Source organism: Mandrillus leucophaeus, unplaced genomic scaffold, assembly GCF_000951045.1.
Source record: "Mandrillus leucophaeus isolate KB7577 unplaced genomic scaffold, Mleu.le_1.0 Scaffold427, whole genome shotgun sequence".
Classification (NCBI taxonomy): Eukaryota; Metazoa; Chordata; class Mammalia; order Primates; family Cercopithecidae; genus Mandrillus; species Mandrillus leucophaeus.
This window is the reverse complement of record NW_012104554.1, coordinates 1,569,702-1,590,291: the sequence shown is the minus strand read 5'-3', so window position 1 is coordinate 1,590,291 and position 20,590 is coordinate 1,569,702. Positions and strand designations below refer to the sequence as shown.

Genomic DNA, 20,590 nt, shown 5'->3' with positions numbered 1-20,590 from the left:
CTCTGACTCTTATCCTCTTGCCTTGGTCACCACTGAGCACTCGAGGACGTACAAAATAGATGGCCTCCACAAAGCGGAGGTCCAGGGGAAGCCATCACAGAGATGGATGAAATGGCAGAGCTGGAACACTCGGGCATGCACTATGGAGATGGCCTGGAATGAGTTTCTGAAGAGAGGCTGGGCCTCCAGCACCTCACTGCTCACCAAGAAGTCCAGAAACACGTCTGTACAACTTCCACTTCCACGGCACCAGCAAACCACCAGGCCATTTAATAATTCACGAAGCAAACATATACTGAGTGCCTTCCAAGGCACCAGGTGCTGAGCCTGTGCTAGGGAATCAAAGGCAAAAAAGGCACAGGTGTGTCCCCATAGAAACTGTAGCTTAGCTGGAAGGGAGTCCATCACACAGGAATTTTAATATGGCATATACACGTTGACTCTGGAATCAAATTCTTGAGTCCTACTCCCACTTTTGCTATGTAAGTCAAACTCTTGAGGCTTCGGTTTTATTATCTGTAAAATGGAGATAGCAACTACCTTCTAGAGAAAGAGTCTAGAACAGTGCTGGGCAGAGTTCCCACGCCCAGACCACTGCCTTCCCTTGGGATCCTTATCTCTGCAAGAATGACCAAAATTTACTGTGCTTATGATATTCTAGGAAGTATTCAAAATATTTGAAGTGTGTCAACTTATTTTCCCTTTATCATAGCCCCATATACAGGATATCACTATTATTTCCATTTTACACATCTGAGACTCAGTGACTCAGTGCCTGGCCCCAGGTTCTCAGAACGGCGGTGTAAGGGGACACACTCTGGGGCCAAACTACTTAGACCTTGCAACTTAGAAGTTGTCAGAGCTTGGAAAAAGTAATGAACTTCTCTGAGCCTATCTTCTACCTGTTTCTCTCAGTTTGTTCCCCATCTTTACCGCGACCTCTGCAGACTACATTTTCCCAGGCTCCTGCCAATGAGTGGCTGGTTAACTTAGCCAATGGGAAGCAGTGGTGGAGCTTAGCAGTAGGAGGAAGGAACGTCAGGGTACTTAAGCCCCTCTCAGTTTGGGGTGGCTGCTCTGATAGTGGTTGCGCCTCCTCTAGAGCTCCAGTTCCCGCTGGGCAGTCCCAGTGCCTCACCTCTGGTGACATCCCCACTTCCTTCTGTCCCTCCAACCTGGAGCAGCAGCTTCCTACTGTTTCTCATCTTTGGATTGTCTTGCAACCTCCATTTGTTTTTTGTGTTCTTGCAACAGCCTTGTAGTCAGAGCCCTGTGTCAAACTTCCTCTGGTGAACTACTAGAGTGGCAGATGCACTGTGCTTCAACAGTCTTATCTGCTAAGTGGAAATAATAATTGTGTCTACCTCATATGGTTTTTGCAAAATTAAATGAGTTAATATATTTAAAGTGCTTGGGACAAACCATGGCACACAGAGTGGCAGCTATACTGGAACACACAGCCAAGGCACCAAAGTCCCTTTCTAGACCCCGGAGAGGAGATCCCCAAAGCCTTTGAGAATGAATAGGAGTCAAGCAGGTGCAGAGAAGATGGAAGGACATTCGGGCTGTCTTAGTCCCTTTGTGTTGCTATAAAGAAAGACCTGAGGCTGGGTGATTTACAAAGAAAAGAGATGTCTTTGGCTCATGGTTCTGCAGGCTGTACAAGAAGCATGACGCCAGCATCTGTTTCTGGTGAGGTCTTCAGGCTGCTTCCACTCATGGTGGAATGTGAAGGGGAGCTGGTGTGTGCAGAGATCACATGGTGAGAGAGGAAGGGAGCAAGCAGAGGAGAAGGAGGAGCCAGACTTTTTTTAACAGCCAGATCTTGTAGGATCTAAGAGTAAGAACTCACTGATTACCACAAGAACAGCACCATGCCATTCATGAGCCATCTGCCCTCATGACCAGACACCCACCACGAGGCTCCACCTTCAACACTGGGGATCAAACTTCAACATGTGATTTGAAGGAGACAAGCATCCAAACTGTATCATAGGCAAAGGGATCAGACAACTAAGTGGCCAAGAGGTGAGAGAGAGAAGGGTGTCTTCCAGGAGCCAGGAAAGGAAAGAAGCGCAGGAAGACTGGGGCATGCTGACAGGGCAAGAGGAGAGGATGAAGTCAGGGAGAAGGATGAGGCTGGAGAGAAAAGAGCCCAGAGCATACCTTTTCAGGCATATTGGAGTCCAGACTTTGCCCTGAGGACAATGGGGAACCATTGCAGCATTTTACTGAAGTGACACATTTGAATTTATGTTTTAGAGAGATTTCTTTGGCTGCAGTATGGAAAACAGATGAGGTGGAAAGGAAAGAAGAGAGAACAGCAGGAAGAGCTGTTAGGAAGCCATTGTGAGTGCCCAGGCAAGAGATAATAGCCTGGACTAGAGTAGCGATCTGGGAGCAAAAAAAAAAAGAAAGAAAGAAAGGCTCAGTTATTCAGGAGGTAAAAGGAACTGGATTAGCATTGGATGGGATGTGGGAGCCAGGGGAGAAGATGACATCAAAAATGATGCTCCAGTTTCTGACTTGGGTAAATGTACAACAGCAAGCAGTCCAGCCGAGTGATTAGAAGCATGGGCTACGGTTTCAACAGTCTGCGTTCAAAGTCTGACTGTGTCCACAGCTAGCTGTTGAACCTGGGGCAAGGCACCGATTCACTGGGTGCCTCAGAGTGTAAGAAAGGGATAATAATTGCATCTTCGTACAGGGCTCTGGAAAAGGTTAAATGAGGTAAAGTATGTCAAATGCTTGGAACGGAGCCTGGAATATCACAAGCACAGTAAATCTTGGCCACTATTACATAGACAAGATCTCAGAAGCAGGCATAGTTTGTGGGGGTGGGAGCATCATGAGTTAGGTTCGAACACACTGAGTTTGAGACATCTAGGGAACCACAGAACAAGTTCTGGGCTGGAGATGTAGATTTCACTTGAGAGCTGCCAGCAGTAGAGATGGTAATTGGAGCCATGGGAATGGAGGCGATTGTCCAGGGAGTGTAGGTAAAGTGAGAATAGATAAGTACCAAAGGGCACAGGCTGGTTATGTCAACATTTAAGTGACAATTTCAGAAAGAGAAGCCAAAGAGGAAACCAGAGAAAAGCAGTTAGAGAAGCAAGAAGGCAGCCAGCAGTGGTCTCGATACAGCTGTGATGGGGAGACAAAGATGAAACAGCAGGAACTGGCACCAAGAGTTACTGGTGTAGCTTGGGCTCTCCCCTCATCATCCTCTCCAGTTGGGAGTCGTGTGACAGGAACAAGAAGCCTGTCTCGGCACATGTGTAAAAGAGCTAACTCTGGACACCCGTGTCTGATCTGTGCTGACCCACAAGCATGAGGTGTCCCACCTTGGTGACTGGAAATGACACCATCCATTTTTTCTGGCCACTGTGTTGCACCCCTGAGTTTTTCCTTCATATGACAGACTTCACAGTAAATACTCCTACTGAGTCCAAACAACCACTATGATTGAGAACAAGCATGAATCTGCCACCCACCTTCTCCTGGAAATAAGGTGATGAGTAGGTTCCTCATCTCCTTTCCAGTGTCCACAAACCCGTCTGAGTGCTTGCAACTTCAAATTTTTCTTTCTTTCTTTTTTTCTGTTACAGACACTGATTTTAGAAGAGTGTTCCATATGCTATGCTTTTTTAAATTTATTATTATTTTTTATTTTTATTTTTTGAGACAGAGTCTTGCTCTGTCACCCAGGCTGGAGTGCAGTAGCACAATCTCAGCTCACTGCAAGCCTCCCAGGTTCAAGCGATTCTCCTGACTCAGCCTCCTGAGTAACTGGGATTACAGGCATGCACCACCACGCCCGGCTAATTTTTGTATTTTTAGTGGAAATGGGGTTTCACCATGTTGCCCAGGCTGGTCTCGAACTCCTGACCTCAAGTAATCTGCCCACCTTGGCCTCCTAAAGTGCTGGGATTATAGGTGTGAGCCACCGCAACTGGCCCATATGCTAAATTTATTAGAACCCCCAAACCTAGCCAAAGGCCTCACTCCTAAGATTCTGGTGGCAAAGCCAGCATACGCTGGGCTCAGAGGAGGTCTTCAGATACCAAGAGGATTACTCTAATTCAAAGCAGAAATGTTGTGAAACTGCTTTATATTCTGTCTAGCACAAGCAAGTGGGGGTTGCTATTTTTATAATCATCATAAGAGCCTTTGACTACATAATTTTGGGAAGTGGTGATAAAAAACAGAGTACTTCTCCCTTGAATTCTACCACCCCCTAACTTTCATTAACATCCAATTAATTTTCTTAGAAAAGTTCATCATGAAACTCTCTGCAGCACTTTGGCACAGTAGTTATCTATGCAATTGGAATGACACAGTAATTTCTTATCCTAAGGAAAAAAAATTACTCTGTCAAAATGAATCTTTTAGCCTAAGATGAACTGGTTCCATTTCTCATTTCTCTTTTCTCAAGGTTACTGGGTTGCTGAACTCCCATGAACCAAAAAGAAAACATTAAATGGTATCCAAACCAGCCTGGAAGGGACAGCGAGAAAAGCCAGAACCAAGACTGACCAACCTGAATGCTGGTAAATGTTATCAAGGTAACAACTTCTCATGTATCAGTATGTGACCAATAAAAAGGGAATGTGCTTGATTAGCAAAAAGGATCACCAGGAAAAATAAGGCATATTAGCATGATGACTTTATTATACAGCAATAACATAAATGGCAATCCACTCTCGTAGAATATTTGTGTTGAAATTAGGAAATGGCAGCAGATTCACACACAAAAGCTAATGGAAGCTCTAAATATAGATGATACTCCATCTGGCTGCCAAGAGCCTGCCTCAGCACATTAACCAGAAGACCAAACCAGAGAAGGGAAATAGCTTTTAAAAGTGCAAAAGAGAAAAGAGATTCACTTAGAATTTTATCTGGTAAAAAAAAAAAACATCTAGTCATAGGATGAGGAGTCATCTGTTTCATGGACTATTTATGACTCAGATGTTAATTCGGATGCTATCTTTAAATACATGGAGAGAAGAGAGAAATTTTTTCCCTTTATTTAGGCTTGAAAGAGTTTTGTTGAAGCAGGTAGCTCACAGCTGGTAAGTGGCATTCAGTTGTTTAAAATAATTTGTACGATTTGGCTTTCATGTTTGCTACATTTGTGCAATAAACAGAACTGATGTTTCAATTCCTCCAAAACCATTTTAAACTCTAGCACCATGGGGTCCAAGTACCCCTAACATTTTGCAAGAGTTATACTTTGCACTCAATGAACAGCAAGCCTGTGTTTACAAAACAAAATTACTTTATTCCATTTTCAGTTTTGCTTATTAACAAAGTAGATATTTCTCAAGTCAAAATTTCTCCTTTGTTTATGGTTGGATATCTTGGCCCTGATGAGAAAACAAAAATCCACTGATTAGTACAGAAAATCACCATCCAGAAATCTCTCTTTACAACAATCCTGTGGCTCACAGAGCCATCATGATTGCCAATGTCCTCGTAGAAAATCAACAATAGCTATTTGCAGTTGATTCAGTTCCTCTGTTTAGGAGATTTTTTTGTAGCATAAATAGATTACAGGGTTTGCAAAAATGTACATTTATGGTTGACCCTTATGCTTCTCAGAATCTGTTTGGAGTACTGAGGCATGCTATCCTGGGTGTGTTGATTTCTCTTTGTGCAAACTCTGCTGAAAACCAAGGACAATCAACAGGATGAAGAAAGTTTAATTCAGGACCCAGGTTGATAGAGATTACCTCTGGGTCTAAGGTCAGGGATGCTTTAGTCCTTGTTAGAATCTCCAGGGAAACCCTAACTCCCAGATATTAATCAGATCTGTAGAACCCTGCTTAAGACCTTCCAGTGGCTCTGAATTACAGTAAAACTCCTTACCCTAGCTGATAACACACTATACAATCTGACCCCTGTTCAGACCTTACCAGACCTATTATGGGCTGTTTATCCTGATCACCTTGACCTGCAAAAGGCTGTCTTCTCCCTCTGTCTTCACATGGCCTTTCCTCTGTGTGTAACTGTGTCCTAATCTCTCTCTTCTTAGAAGGACACCAGTCTTACTGGGTGAGGGCCCACCCAGAGGACCTCTTTTTTGCCTTAATTACCTCCTTAAAGGCCCCATATTCAAAGACAGTCACATTCTGAGGTACTAAGGGTTGGGATGTCAACATATGAATTTTGGGGGGCTATAATTTGCCTATTCTGCACATTTCATATACATGGAATCGAACAAAATGTGGCCCATTGATTCTGGCTTCTTTCACTTAGCACAACGTTTTCAAGGTTCATCCAAGTAGTAGCAGGTATCAGTGACAGAGCAGGAGCACCATCATCTTGGACAAACATTGCCATTTCAAGTTCTGGCTCCCTTTCTAATCTCAGTCATTTCAAGGAAATCACTTCTCTTCTAACAACAAGCAGCCAGAAAGAGCAGACAGTAAAACACAGATAAGACAGGTCAGGGGCAGAAGGTAGGGGCAAAGTCTCTTGGGTAACTGCCAAACTTCACACTCATACAATGGGCCCCAGTAAAACAGTGGGCCCTAATAAGCACATCCCTTTCCCTTTAGGTGCACTAAGATAGGGAAGCTAAAAGCAGACTTGGGTATGCCTGCAGCTGCAAAAAAAAAAAAGTATGGAAACAAACACAAAATCTCCCTCCCAAATAAGCAAGACGAAGAAACACAGAAATATTCTGAGCTTGTAATAAGCTCTCCTGCCCTAAACCCTTAAATACTCTCAGTCTGTAAGAGAGAGTGCCCCTGACCTAACTCAGCCAGAAGCCCCTCTCAGGTTTATTTCCCAAAATAAACCTGTCTTTTACCGTGAAGCTGCTTTTCATGTTTCTTTCTTCCTTCTTCAACTCTTACTATTGGTACTTTATTCTTTTTATGACTGAATAGTATTTCACGGTACAGCTCTATCACATTTTATTTATCCATTCCTCAGGTGACAGAGATTTGGACTGTATCCACTTTTTGCCTGTTATAAATAATGTTGCTACAAATGTTTGTGCACAAGTTTTTGTATGAACATATGTCTCAGTTATCCCGAGTATATACCTAGGAGTGGAACATTCTGGGTCATAAACACATATAACTTTGTGTTTCCCTTTTTGAGAACCCACCAAACTGCTTTCCCCAGCAGCTGCATCATTTTACATTCCCACCAGCAATATATGAGGGCAGGACATGTTTCTAAAGATTAGATAATCACAAATGAAGGGCATTGTTCTTTATAGCCTGCTGAAGGTCAAAAGAGGGAGGAAAAGATGTTTGAGTAAGGAAGAGATGCTTTATTAGGAATATGAAGCGTTCACAAAGTCCTGCTTACTCATTTTCAGCCAACTTTGCCATGGCATTATTTAATTCGCATTTTCACCTCATCTTCAATCTTAACATGAATAGTCTGGGTCTCAAGGCCATCTTTTCCCAACCAGTATAAGCACCTTTGAGACAGCATTCAATATGTGTCATTTTATTTCCTATTCAGTGGGGAAAATTAGGTCTTGCTTTGCCCACTCAGCTTTATTCCTGGAAACACACTTTTCAAAAAGTAGAAAGTTCAGTCTTGCTTTAAACCACCAAGCTGCCTGAATGGATTTCATCCATTATTTCGGGCTTTATTTTAAACTTTGCTTTTAATAGGCACAGAACCAATGCATATTTTAAACTTTTGACTGAGGCAAATTTTATATGTCCAAAAGACTCTTGGAAGTTAAGCAAACATAAGGGGTACTGTGTGTGTGTCTCTGTGTGTGTGTGTGTGTGTGTGTATATCACAGAATGAGGGGCACATGCTGCCAATTTAGTAATTAATTTTCAGCTAACAGAAGGCCACTACCTATACTGTCTGTGGCAGCCAGAGCCCCACCATACTGACACCAAGTTACTATGCCTCCTTGACAGAAAGTAACACAGATCGCCATCAATGAATAGACAAAAATCTCTGAATCTGTGGTTATGTGTGTGCATCTTACAAGTGGAGTAACAACAAATAGAAGAAATATATTTACAAATGAAAATGAAGCTACATTTATTTACTTCACTAAAACTGTTTTTTTCTTCTCATCAAAGATTTCTCTATTCGTGCTACTCAACATCCCAAAAAGAATCAGCACAAGGCCACAAACTCAACAAAATTCCTTCTCCTGTTCATAAAACTCCTGTCCTGACTCCAAGTCCACACCCTAATAAACAGGCAAGCCTGTGCTCTGCACCCTGAGGAGCAGTCTCCTAGGCTTTGTCCTTTCAGAGAGCGGATTTCCAAGGAGAGGCCGTCCATCTACCCAACTCTTCTCAAGGCCACATAGCTCCTCTCCAAAGACAGCCATCCCCAGTGGTTCAGCTGATCCTGATGGCTGCGCCTATAGAGAAAGAGGGGAAGAGAGATGGGAGAGGAAGAGCTCCCAGGAGTCAGGATGCAAGGTGAAGTCAGCTGTTGATCAGCGGTCACTCAGCAACTGGACCAGGTGACACTCTTCTTCTGCAGGCTGTAGGCTGTGAGAGTGTTCTGAGTGGCATTTAAGGATAGCTCCCATGAGCGTGCCAACTTCAGCAGGGCGTCCTATGGCAAGCCCTAAAAGGCAGAGGGAAAAGAATAACCAAGTGGAAGTGGGTCATCGTGCCATCTATCAGAGACAATGTGCGTGAGAATGCTGCTACTAAATGAATGAAAAACTCTTTGTAAACTCAAAGTTTGTGGTTCCCAAACTTGAGCATGTGTCATTTTTTTTTTTTTTTAGTTAAAACACTGATTTACTTGGCCTTATTCTAGAGGTTGGATTCATTCAGTCTGGGGTAGGACCTAAAAATTTGCATTTCTAACATTGCATTTCCCAGAGGATCTGATATTGCAGGTCAGGGGCCACACTTTGAGAACTACTTGCTGAAATACAGGATCTATGTCAGCTGAAGCTATAATGGGCAATCATGAGCCATGCCCAGACTGAGTAGCAAAAGGAAACAATGTTACTGTCTAAAACAAGCAAGAAAATAATATAATATTTTAAAATAACAGAATATATAATGCTTGAGTTGCCAGTAGCAAAGTGTTAGGATGAGGTCCTTGAAGTCAGAGAAAGCAGAGATGAACCAGTTTTGAACAAGCCCTGTCCTCGAACTCAGCAGAAGGAAGAGACCAAGTCCATTATGCCCTCAGTAAACCGTTGGCCCTGGAGTATTGGCTTTCCCTCTTCACAGATGAGGAGTTCCATCTTCTAACTCACACAGAGTAGGGAGAGGATAAGAGCTGAGGAAATGCCATTGGCCCTCAGCTGGTCACTCTCTCTACTAATACTGCTTCATATGGGTATAAGGCTTTACGATTTTGAAAAGCTTTCCAGTGATCAAAACAATGTGACATGGGGAAAGAATAGACAAATGGACCAAATGAACAGAATAGAGAGCCCAGAAAAACACCCACCCAAATATAGTCAACTGAGTTTTGACAAAGGAGCAAAGGCAATACAGTGGAGAAAGGACAGTCTTTTCAATAAATGGTGCTGAAACAACTGGACATCTGCATGCAGGAAAAAAATAAACTAGAATCTAAACCAAGACCTTACATCTCTTTCACAAAAATTACCTCAAAATGGATCAAAGACCTAAAGGTAAAAATGCAAAACTGTAACTGGTGACAGCTAGAAAGAAACAAACAGTAATTGAGTGACTACTAGTGCCAGCTATCGAGTTAAGTACTTTTAATAGCTTATCGCATTGATTCTAAACTCTGTATACAATGTATTATTCCCAAGTTACAAACGATGAATTTTTTGCCAGTGATAAAGCATAATTTCTCTATGTTATTCCCTATAGAATCTGGAGCAGGAGAAGCCTCACTCTCCTCTCAAAAGGAGAAGAACCTGAAGAAAACACTTCCCTTCCTTCTCTCTGCGTAGGGGCAGTGACCTTGAATTCAACCACCATCATCCCTTCCAGACACCAGAAGGGGGAGTCCCACAAGGCAGAAGGTGCCTCTGTGACGCGTCCACTTCTCTTCCATGTTCTTTACCTCCTTGCTCAGGAAGCCATAAAGTTGAGCTGAGCAGAAGGTGAGTGTCATTGCAAAGTTTACGCAGACTATGCTGACAGGTTCATGAAAACACTACTGAATATGTTACATACCACCAATGCTCACAGCATATCCTGTGTTGGAAGTGATACTTTTCCATTGCCAGTAACCCTCCTTTGTCCTAGGAGCTCACTGAACAGCTAAAATCGGGTGATATTTTTATATGGAACATGGAACATATTAAGTCCTTTTGCTCAGTGACCCAAAAAGGAACTAAACAGTACCCAGACTAGAAATCAATGTTAAATTATTCAAATAAATTCCACTTAAAGAATGGTGGCTTGGGAAGCACTCAGCCAGAAAGAATTCTCCCAAGATTAGTTTACTGTGAATTAGAAGGGAAGAACATTTTAACTTTGGTTGGAAATTACACAGAAGGTGATGAAACATCCTCTAAGAAACGGTTCTGATCCACTGTAGGGCACCCCCTTCTCTCCTGCCACATTCCCCCATTTTACCCACTAAAGAGGTTCTTTGACGAGAGGCTAAGGAAACCAAGCAATATAAGATCTAATCAAAACTGAGTGCTGGAAATGTGTGGGGAGAAATCCATAATTAAACTGAGCAATTAACTCCAGAAAGCTAACTGGGGCCAACTCTGACACTACTATAAAGTTATAAAATCTCCAGCATCTCATTTCTTTGTCCCTCTACCCAATTTCCTCTCAAATATAAGCCTCTCTTTCTCTGTCCTCTCTTCTTCATATTTAATAAAACTGTTTGCAAGAAATAATCTTAGGTTAGTCATTTGCACTTTAGTATGAATTAAAGCCAGTGTGTCAACTCTCACAGGAATAAGAATTTCAAGCCATACTTCTAATTGTGGAATGGCTGTTACTGAATTCTTTTAAGGGTATTTCATGCAACAGCTAAATATAAGGAAGAGGAGAGAAACTGTCCAAGTCTTTCTGTCCCTAAAGTCTGCCTAAAGTCAGCTTTCAGCTGCCACTCCCAATTGAAAGTGAATTCAGATTAATTCCTAGACGTTGAATGAGAGTTATAATTTATCCTTTCAGGGATCTACTGGTTTTCTTTTCTTTTCTTTTTTTTTTTTTGAGATAGAGTCTTGTTCTCATTGCCCAGGCTGGAGTGCAGTGGCGTGATCTTGGCTCACTGCAACCTCCGCCTCCCGGATTCAAGCGATTCTCCTGCCTCAGCCTCCCAAGTTCCTGGGATTACAGGTATGCGCCACCATGCCCAACTAATTTTGTATTTTTAGTAGAGATGGGGTTTCTCCATATTGGTCAGGCTGGTCTTGAACTCGCAACCTCAGGTAATCCACCGGCCTTGGCCTCCCAAAGTGCTAGGATTACAGGCATGAGCCACCGTGCCCGGCCATTTTTTTCTTTCTTTTTTACTTTTATTTTAGGTTGAGGGGTATGTGGGCAGATTTGTTATATAGTAAATGGGGGTTTGTTTACACATATTTCATCACTCAGGTACTAAGCCTAGTACCCAATAGTTTTTTTTTTTCTGATCCTCTCCCTCCTCCCACCCTCCAGCCTCCAACAGGCCCCAGTATCTGTTGTTCTCCTCTTTGTGTCCACGTGTTCTCACCATTTAGCTCCCACTTAGAAGTGAGAACAGGTGGTATTTGGTTTTCTGTTCCTGCATTAGTTTTCTAAGGATAACGGCCAGCAGCTCCGTCCATGTTCCTGCCAAAGACATGATCTCATTCTTTTTTATGGCTGCATAGTATTCCATGGTGTATATGTACCACATTTTCTTTATCCAATCAGTCATTGATGGGCATTTAGGTTGGTTCCATGTCTTTACTGGTTGTGAATAGTGCTGCAACAAACATTTGCATGCATGTGTCTTTATGGTAGAATGATTTCTATTCCTTTGGGTATATCCCAGATCTACTGGTTTCTTCTCCTCTAGGCCCAGAAAACAGGTCAATTTCTGATGGCTTTTACATGTCAGGCCTATAGGACCCATTCTTACTTGACACTAGGTATCTCCACTCCAGATGCCCTTCCCCTTACCGGGTTTTACTTGAAAAGCACAACATGACTGGCTTGGGCCAAATGTGGCCATAGGTCCTTCAACAAATGTTGAGTGAGTGCGACCCTTGGAGCAGAAAGTTGACAGAGCTCTGACACATGGCTAGTCCCCCAGAGGCTCTCACTGCTCTCTTAGTTGGAAGAACTTCAAACTCTCAGACAGTGGAAAATTCAGTCTGTTCCAAGCAAGAGACACAAATGTGCTCTTAAAATTCATACTGACATTTGGAACTGCCCAGGGTATTATAAATATAATCGTTCTGAAGTGTGAGTGTGTGTCAGGGAGAGAAAGAGATGGAGAGAGAGAGAGGGATACTGTGTGTGTGTGTGTGTGTGTGTGTGTGTGTGTGTGTGTGATGACAGAAAGGAAAGTGAGAGCAGACCCAGGGACAGCAAGTATCCCTGCCAAGAACTCAAGGCCAAGCACAGAGAAGAATGTCCACCAGATACCCAATGACTACATTCCGGATTTTCTACTGCTTCCTCCTCAGAGAAAAGGGGGGGAATAAATTAGAGAGAATGCGAAGGGAGAGAGAGAGTGAGCAAGATGGGTGAAGATAGAGAGAGAAAGGAACAGGAAGTGGGAGCCTTACTACACATAGACCAAGAGGCCCAGACTGAGAGAGAGAGGCTGTCAGAATGAGGAACTACTGAGAGATTACAGGCTTCTCCACCAGTTACAAGTGACTAATATCTACATTTATTGTGTTTTGAAGCCCTCAAGTTCTATGTCCAAATGACCCCGCCCCTCCCATAATGCAGCACCAAGACTAATCCACCATCCACGGGGCATACTGTTTCCTGCCAAACAGATGGGCTTATAGAGGTTGGTCTTACACAGCCTCTTCCAGGTCTTGGACACACACTGGCCAGCCTCTGTGGCTGAGGAACAGAATAAAGTTATATAAAGTGAACTGACCCTACAAGTGGGCTCCTATGACCTTCCTTGCTCTTAAACTAACTGAGCTGACCAGCCAGCGTGAAGCAACATGGTCCCAGGGCAGGGGCTCTTAATCTTTTATGTGCCAGGCTCCCTTTGGTAGGCTGGTAAAGCCACAGATTCCCTTCTCAGAATAATGTTATTAGGCATAAAATGAAATACATAAAGCTACAAAGGAAATCAGTTACAATATCAAATATTTTAACTATTACAAATATAGTAATATTTTTACTCCTTTATCAGTGCTTTAAATAATAGGATCTGGTGAAGGGTCAAATAACAACCCCATCATTTCAAAGAGTGATGGGAGAAACTGTGTTTCCATTGTCTACAACAACTACCAGGTGATATGAAAAAATCTGTAATTTCTGTGGCAAGAGTCATAGGCACTGCTAATACCACTGCAGTTTCTTCCCTATATTCTTAATAGAAGCAAAAAGCTAGATTTCAGTGAGAGGTTAGATAAAATAAATTTATGAACCAGAACAAAGGCAATGAAAGGAAGGGAGCTGCAACAACAGTAATTGTAATGATAAAGCAACATCTGCTACAAGAACAACAGCAAAAACTGGCTGCGGCCTCTGCTTTGTGTATCAGGTCCTGGGTTAAATGCTTTCTACTCATCTTTCTCTTTCAGTCTGAGGAAGGCATCATTTTGCCTACTTTACAGATTAGGAAACTGAGGCTTCAGGATGTTAGGGAACTTGTATAGGACTATAGCCAATAAGTAGCCGTGCCAAGAATGGAAGTCAAGGCTGTTTGACACTGAAGTCCACATTCACTGTGCACTGTGTCTTCAGAAAGAGATAGGGTGTGTGTGTGTGTGTGTGTGTGTGTGTGTGTGTGTGTGTATGAGAGAGAGAGAGAGAGAGAGAGAGAGCTGCTTCTTTTTTCTCATTCATGCCGGAAGAATTGGACTGGTTTAAACATCTATACTTTCACCCATCTTGACTATCCATTTCCATCTTATTAATGTTTGCTCTTTTCAGTTCAAAGACCCTTATGCTTCATTTATTCAATATATGTTGGGTACTGGCTATGTTTACTGACACCAGAAATTCAAAGATAAATATGTTCTCTGACTTTCAGGAAGCTTATAACTTATTGGAGAAAACAGATATGCAAACATAAATTATAATATGCAGCAATTAAAATTCAATTTGGACAATAAGGAGAATTTATTGACTCACGTACCTGAAAAGTCCAGAAGTAGACAGGCTTCAGGCATTGTTTGATTAGGGCTTCGTCGGTAGTGTGCTAGGAAGTATGTCACAACTAACTGACTTTCCAGAGAAAAAAAGAGCCATGAGTTTGTCTATTTCCATGGTGTAAATACTCCCACCATGACCTATTTCAAGCTACCAAAGCAAAGTCACTGAAGATAGAATTGGGAAGAGATGTGCGCAGTCACCCCTCGCCTGATGCAGGCGAGCTCCAGCATCTCATTTCTTCACAGTTCTCTCAGTTTTTCCATCCTCTGTATGCTGGCTTTGTCCTGATGATGCAACCAGCAGCTGGGACTGTATACTTTCCTTCTAGTGTCTAGCAAGCGTCTCTTCTACTAATCACCAAAAAAAAATTCCTGAGCTCTTCTGAAAGAATCGCTGTATCCAAAGAATATCACCCAGCTGGCTTAGCCTTGGGTGGCATATTAAAATAAGTAATCGCTACCTTCTCTTAAGGCTCTTTATTTCACCTACCAAGTACTCCTTGTTGGACAAAGCTATGGTCTGAATGTTGTTGTCCCTTCAAAATTCGTATGTTGGAACCTAATACTCAATGTGATGGTATTAAGAAATGGGGGATTTTGAGGAAGTGATTAAATCATGAGGGCTCCACCCTCATGAATGAGATTACTGCCCTCATAAAAGAGGTTGAAGGGAGTGCCCTTGCCCCTTCCACCATGTGAGGTCATAGCAAGAAGGTGCCATATGAGGAATAGGCCCTTACTAGGTGACTTGATTTTGGACTTCCCAGTCTCCAGAACTGTGAGCAATACATTTCTATTTTTTATGAATTACCCAGCCTAAGGTATTTGGGTATAGCTGCCTGAATGGACTAAGACAGGCAGAATTAACATCTAAAACCTATCCTTTAGAAGATGGAATTATCAGCAAGACAAGAAAATAATGTTCATGTTTGCTCATTTTAGTGCCTGTGTCAACCAGATGTTCCCTTCAGATCTGAGACCCTCATTTTCCCACTCTGGAAGTATTGATTGCTGATGGCTCACAGCTGAGTTCCTCTCAAAGCATTGCTCTGACGAAAAGGAGCTGCCAAACTCAAGGATATTGTCCCCCTTGAGAGGACACTGCCTCTAATGGCTGATCAATGAGTAAGTATAAAAGTCTGAGGTCACCTCAATTAGGCATGTCTGAAGGGTCATCCCGGCTCCAGTGCTTCCAAAGGGGAATCAGATAAAGCCTCTGTTGAAATCATATACTGGGTCAATTTCTCCCTCTGTGTCATCATCCTTCCCTCTCTTGCCTACATCGTTCCTATGTACCCTCCCCACTAAACCTCCTGCATGCAATCTCAGTGTCTGTTTCCATAAAACTGAATATTCAATGCCTATCTTTAAACAAGTCACCAGATGTTCTAGACAAATCAGGGCCCATGTTGGAGCTGGGAGTGGAATCAGTCCCATCCACATCCCACGGCTACCCCACGGTGGGAGAGGGTTGGGATGTATCTTGAGACATAACCGCACTGTCTGCTACATCATAAGGCATGCTAGGTGATGTAAAAGACATATGAACAATATCACAATCCAATGGCTGAGGCATTATAGGCATAGAGAAAGAAAAAAGCAGGCCCTGACATCCAGAAACAATCACCAGTAGACCTCAATATTATTACAAGCTGATCTAACACTCACAGCCAGGCCATTGTTCCCCTATTGGACATAGACAATTTCACAGAACACCAACCTCAGACAAGCTTATTCTGAACCATGATAAAATGAAACAAAACAAGGTCACTACATAATTTTGTCCATACACAAAAACAAGGTCACTCTGCCCTCTGTAATGCACTCAATCGTACAATTGCCTGGATTTCTGATGGTATCCGACCTAGAGCAAATCCTTAATTTCTTAAGCCTTCCACAAATCACCCGACCAAAATCCAAATCTTCTAGTAGTTTCTTTCTAACACAGTTGCTAAGGTAGTGTCCTTCAAGTATGTTCTCCCTTGATCAATGAGTAATAAGCTCAGCTTGTTTGATTATCAGTGTGTTCCTGGTGGTCTTTTGCTGGAGGGCATTGGTAGCCTTCAATCAGTGTTTGTATGGTGAATAACTGGGTGTGTAAATGGCTATGCTGCCCCTCTTTCAGGAAAAGCTTAACAGAAGACCTTTGAGCTGGTTCTTCAAGGAAGATTGAGCTTTCCCAAGCAAAGCTGGGTCAGAAAGAAGTCATTCCAAGCAAAGGAAGCAGGATGTGCAAAGGTGGGCATCACTGAAATGAAGGATGAAGAGTCCATATGGGTGGGGTGTTGGGTGGACTGGAAGGGTGCTAGGACCAAATGTGGAGATCCTTGTAAGTCACAACTAATCCTGTAGGCAAAGAGGACAGAGAAGCAGGAGAGAGAGAGAAAGCTCGAAATTTGACATCTGATTGCAGGGAGAATTCCTGGAGTAGCCATAACTATTTTTCCTCCGACCCTTTCTTTCTTTTTTGGAAAGAAGGAGAAGACATTTGCTTTGGTTGAATCAAAATTGCATATTTTGAGTTTTCTCAGTTTTCCCACCCTGACATTTAAGGCACACACCTAACAACACTGAGCCCTTAATTCCCTGGATATTGTGAATGCTTCAAAGACATCATGGCCTTCTCTCAAAGGTTTGGTAACTTGCACTTCACTATATAATTCCTGTTGCTTGTCAGAAGTGCAATTCAGCTGGTCACTTCCTCTGTTATTTATAATTAAATAACTTACCAAAAGAGACTTCCAGATGTCCTAATAGAAAATGCCAATGTCTTTTCGCTTCCTTGTGTGGATCCACCTTTGACTCTCCATTCGTGGTGCCCCCAAGATGACATTCTTCCTCTAGGGGTCGTATCTCTAGCGCCTCTCAGGCAGTACGATTCCTGCCAACCCTCCATCTGTGTTTAAGTCTTGCTTGTGCTCCACAAAATATTTCTGCCTTAACAGCCCTACAGCTGCACGGCCTCCTCTTCTGTTCTCTTCTGTCTGTCTTGCCCTGCCCTGCCACTGAGCACTCACATTTTATAACATCTTACCTTGCCAACTGGTTTTGTGAATATCATGTAAGTGTTTGTTAATTATAGATCTTTTGCAAATGACATATATCTGATACAGCTGAAGGAGACTGAAATGTCCCCATTCTTATAAATCCGTGTTAGTGCCGCCCTAGACTACCCTTAGAATTTTGTGTATATTTGTGAAATCCATGTTTTCTACTTTTACTCTCTCTGTATATATCTCAATAACCTATGTAAGTATTACTTTGTGCTTTTAAACATAAAAATAATCATAGTGTTGTATCATTTTATTCTATGCTTTTTTCACTCACAATTATGTTTTAAGATTCAGTTTTGTTAACATATGAAAAGCTTTTAGAACAGTGCCAGTAAGCACCATTTAAGTCTTAGCTACTATTATTTTCAGTATTATTGTTATTTTGAGGCAGCATCTCATTCTGTCACCCAGGCTGAGTGCAGTGGCATGATCACAGCTTACTATAGCCTCAACCTCCTGGGATCAAGTGATCTTCCAACCTCAGCCTCCTGAGTAGCTGGGACTAACTACAGGCATGCATCCCATGCCCAGCTAATTTTTGTATTTTTTGTAGTGATGGGCTATCACCATGTTGCACAGGCTGGTCTCAAACTCCTGGGCTCAAGCAATCTGCTTGCTTTAGCCTCCCAAAGTGCTGGGATTACAGGTGTGAGCCACCACACCCAGCCTATTATTTTCAATATTATTAATAAATGGATTTACATCATTCCTTGTAATTATAATAAGCTAACATCGATCATATGACATTTTATTTATCCCATTCCTCTCTTGATGTGTTGGGATTTAGAAAAAGACACCCCGGAGTGAAGGCCTCTGAAGCAAAGTCTCTATCTGACCTTCTCCTGCCCTGGTGTCTCTTGCCCCTCATTCTTCCCTAAGGCAAGCCATAGAAAACCATAATTCCTCTTCCCCAAGGCAGGTCATAGAAACCAAAACAGCTTTTACCCAAAGCCAGTCATAAAATCTAAAAATATTACGGTAATCTTCCCCTGCCTTTCTGAGTAAGAGCTGGCCATAAAGAAATTAAGACCCTCATCCCAGAGGGTTCCCATTCCATACCTGGGAGAAAGAAATGCTGCCCAGAGAGGCCAAGAAGAAGCTGAGCTGACAGGGCTTGGTAGGTTTCCTGACTCAGTCTATTTCCATTAGATTATCCCTGTTTTCCCCCAGTCGTAGTTCTACATGGCTGTCCATTCTTCATTGAACCTAAGCATAAAAAAAGGGATCAATTTTTCCTGGATCTTTGGTCTCCATTCTGAAGGCTCTCATGTCTCATAAAACTGTGATCAAATAAATGTGTTATGCTTTTCTCCTGTTAGCTTGTCTTTGTTATAGGGGTGTCAGCCATGACCCTTATGACAGGGAGGAAAGGGGTAACCTTCTTTCTGCCCCTAAGGTACATATTTATGTTGTTTCCAATTTTTTCCAATTAATTATAAGCAGTATCGCAAAGAATATCCTTAAACATGCCAAGTTCATATGTTCAAGAGTTGGTATTTGCTTAAAAGTGGACTTGCTGGGCTGTAAGGAGAATGTATTTTAGATTTTGCTAGCTATTGTCAAATTGTTCCCCAAAATGTCTGTACCTTCAGCAGTGTATGAGAATTCTTATTTTTCTGTCTTTGCCAACCACCACTGATTTTTTCAAAAGTTTGTGAGTGCAAAGTAATAATCTTGTTTTAACTTGCATTCTTCTTTTCATTAATATGTGAGATTTGGACAGTTTTTCTCTCCATTTATTGGCCATTATGCACTGGGCCTTAACCTTTTCTGGGGTCTTAGACTCCTTTGAAAATTTACTTCAGAAAAATGCACATATATATATATACACACATACACTTTATAAACACAGAGTCCCTGAAGACCCATCCACGAAGCCCCTTCAGAGCAGAAACTCGAGCTTTTAGTAGATATGAGAACCTTCTGGGATTTTTTTTTCTTTTTTTTGTACTTTTCAGTACAGACAGGGTTTCACTGTGTTAGTCAGGATGGTCTCGATCTCCTGACCTCGTGATCCGCCTGCCTTGGCCTCCCAAAGTGCTGGGATTACAGGCGTGAGCCACTGCGCCCAGCCTGGGAAGTTTTTAAAAATGCAGATTCCTAGGACCCATCTTTGAGGATCTTGACTCAGAGGGCCCCAGGTAGGAACTGAAGGGCTGGTGCAGGTGATAAAAAAAAGAAAAGAAAAGAAAAGAGGAAGGAAGGAAGGGAAGGAAGGGAAGGAAGAGAAGGAACGGAAGGAAGGAAGGAAGGAAGGAAGGAAGGAAGGAAGGAAGGAAGGAGAAAGAAAGAAAGAGAAAGAAAGAAAGAAAGAAAGAAAGAAAGAAAGAAAGAAAGAAAGAAAGAAAGAAAGAAAGAAAGAAAGAAAGAAAGAGAAAGGAAGGAAGGAAGGAAGGAAGGAAGGAAGGAAGGAAGGAAGGAAACTAAGACTATGCTTTCAGGGGTCATTTCGGTAGCTCGTTAAGAAAGATAATCTTAAGAGTTTCTGGATTCCCAGTAAGAACTCCTATTTCTGCTTTCCAAAACTTTCCCTTCTCCCACAGCTATGAAGCAAAGGATAAAGTCACCAAGTTTAATGTACAAAAGCTGTAACTTGCCTTTAAATTGATGCTGTAGCTACTTTTAAATCCATGGTTACTTCTGCAGATATACCTTGTGCCTCTCTCCTCCTTAGCCGGGAAGGTCAGTGAGGGAATGAATAAATAGGGTGACATGTGAGACAAAGAAAAACACAAGGAAAGGAAAAAATTTAGGAAATTCGAAGCTATTCAGAAAATGCTACATAAAAAGCATCATCCTACTAAATATGAACAGCTTGTGTTTGGAATGGTTTGTGTTTCTAATTTTATTACATGAGCAAGCTCATTTTTTTTTCTCTGCTGGATACTTCAAAGATTCTCTTGCAAAAAGAAGGGAAATAAATTTAGTTTCCTCTCGGATCTAAAGTCACATAAATGATTCTGTTGTAAGATGGAGAAAATTGATTGCTTCAATGGCAAATAAGATATTTTTTTAATTTAAAAATTTGGTACTAAGGAAATCATGTACCAGGGAATTCTCAAAACGTTTTGAGAGAGGTTGAGAATCCCGGTATAATGAGATGATGATGTTACTCATGCACATTTTCCCCCGCTTTCTTTTTCAAGCCTGCAAGTGTCAAGACAGAGTTAATCCTTATTTTTGACTCAGTCACAAGCAGATGCATTCTTCTCTGAGCTGGTCAGTGGCCAGTATCCTCTTGAACCTTTGGCGGAATTCAGGTCCATGAATGATGCCAGGAACAAGAATTAGGATCTGATTCTAGGACTTTAGAATGACT

At 42.1% G+C, this 20,590-nt stretch overlaps 1 long non-coding RNA gene across 1 annotated transcript; it reads left to right on the top strand.

The window, feature by feature from the left end:
• The first annotated feature begins 2,886 nt into the window (after positions 1-2,886).
• On the top strand, positions 2,887-10,336 carry LOC105548927. Its single transcript, XR_001007475.1, has 3 exons — positions 2,887-3,511; positions 4,436-4,565; positions 9,807-10,336. It is a non-coding gene; the product is annotated as an uncharacterized LOC105548927 (long non-coding RNA).
• Positions 10,337-20,590: the final 10,254 nt, after the last annotated feature.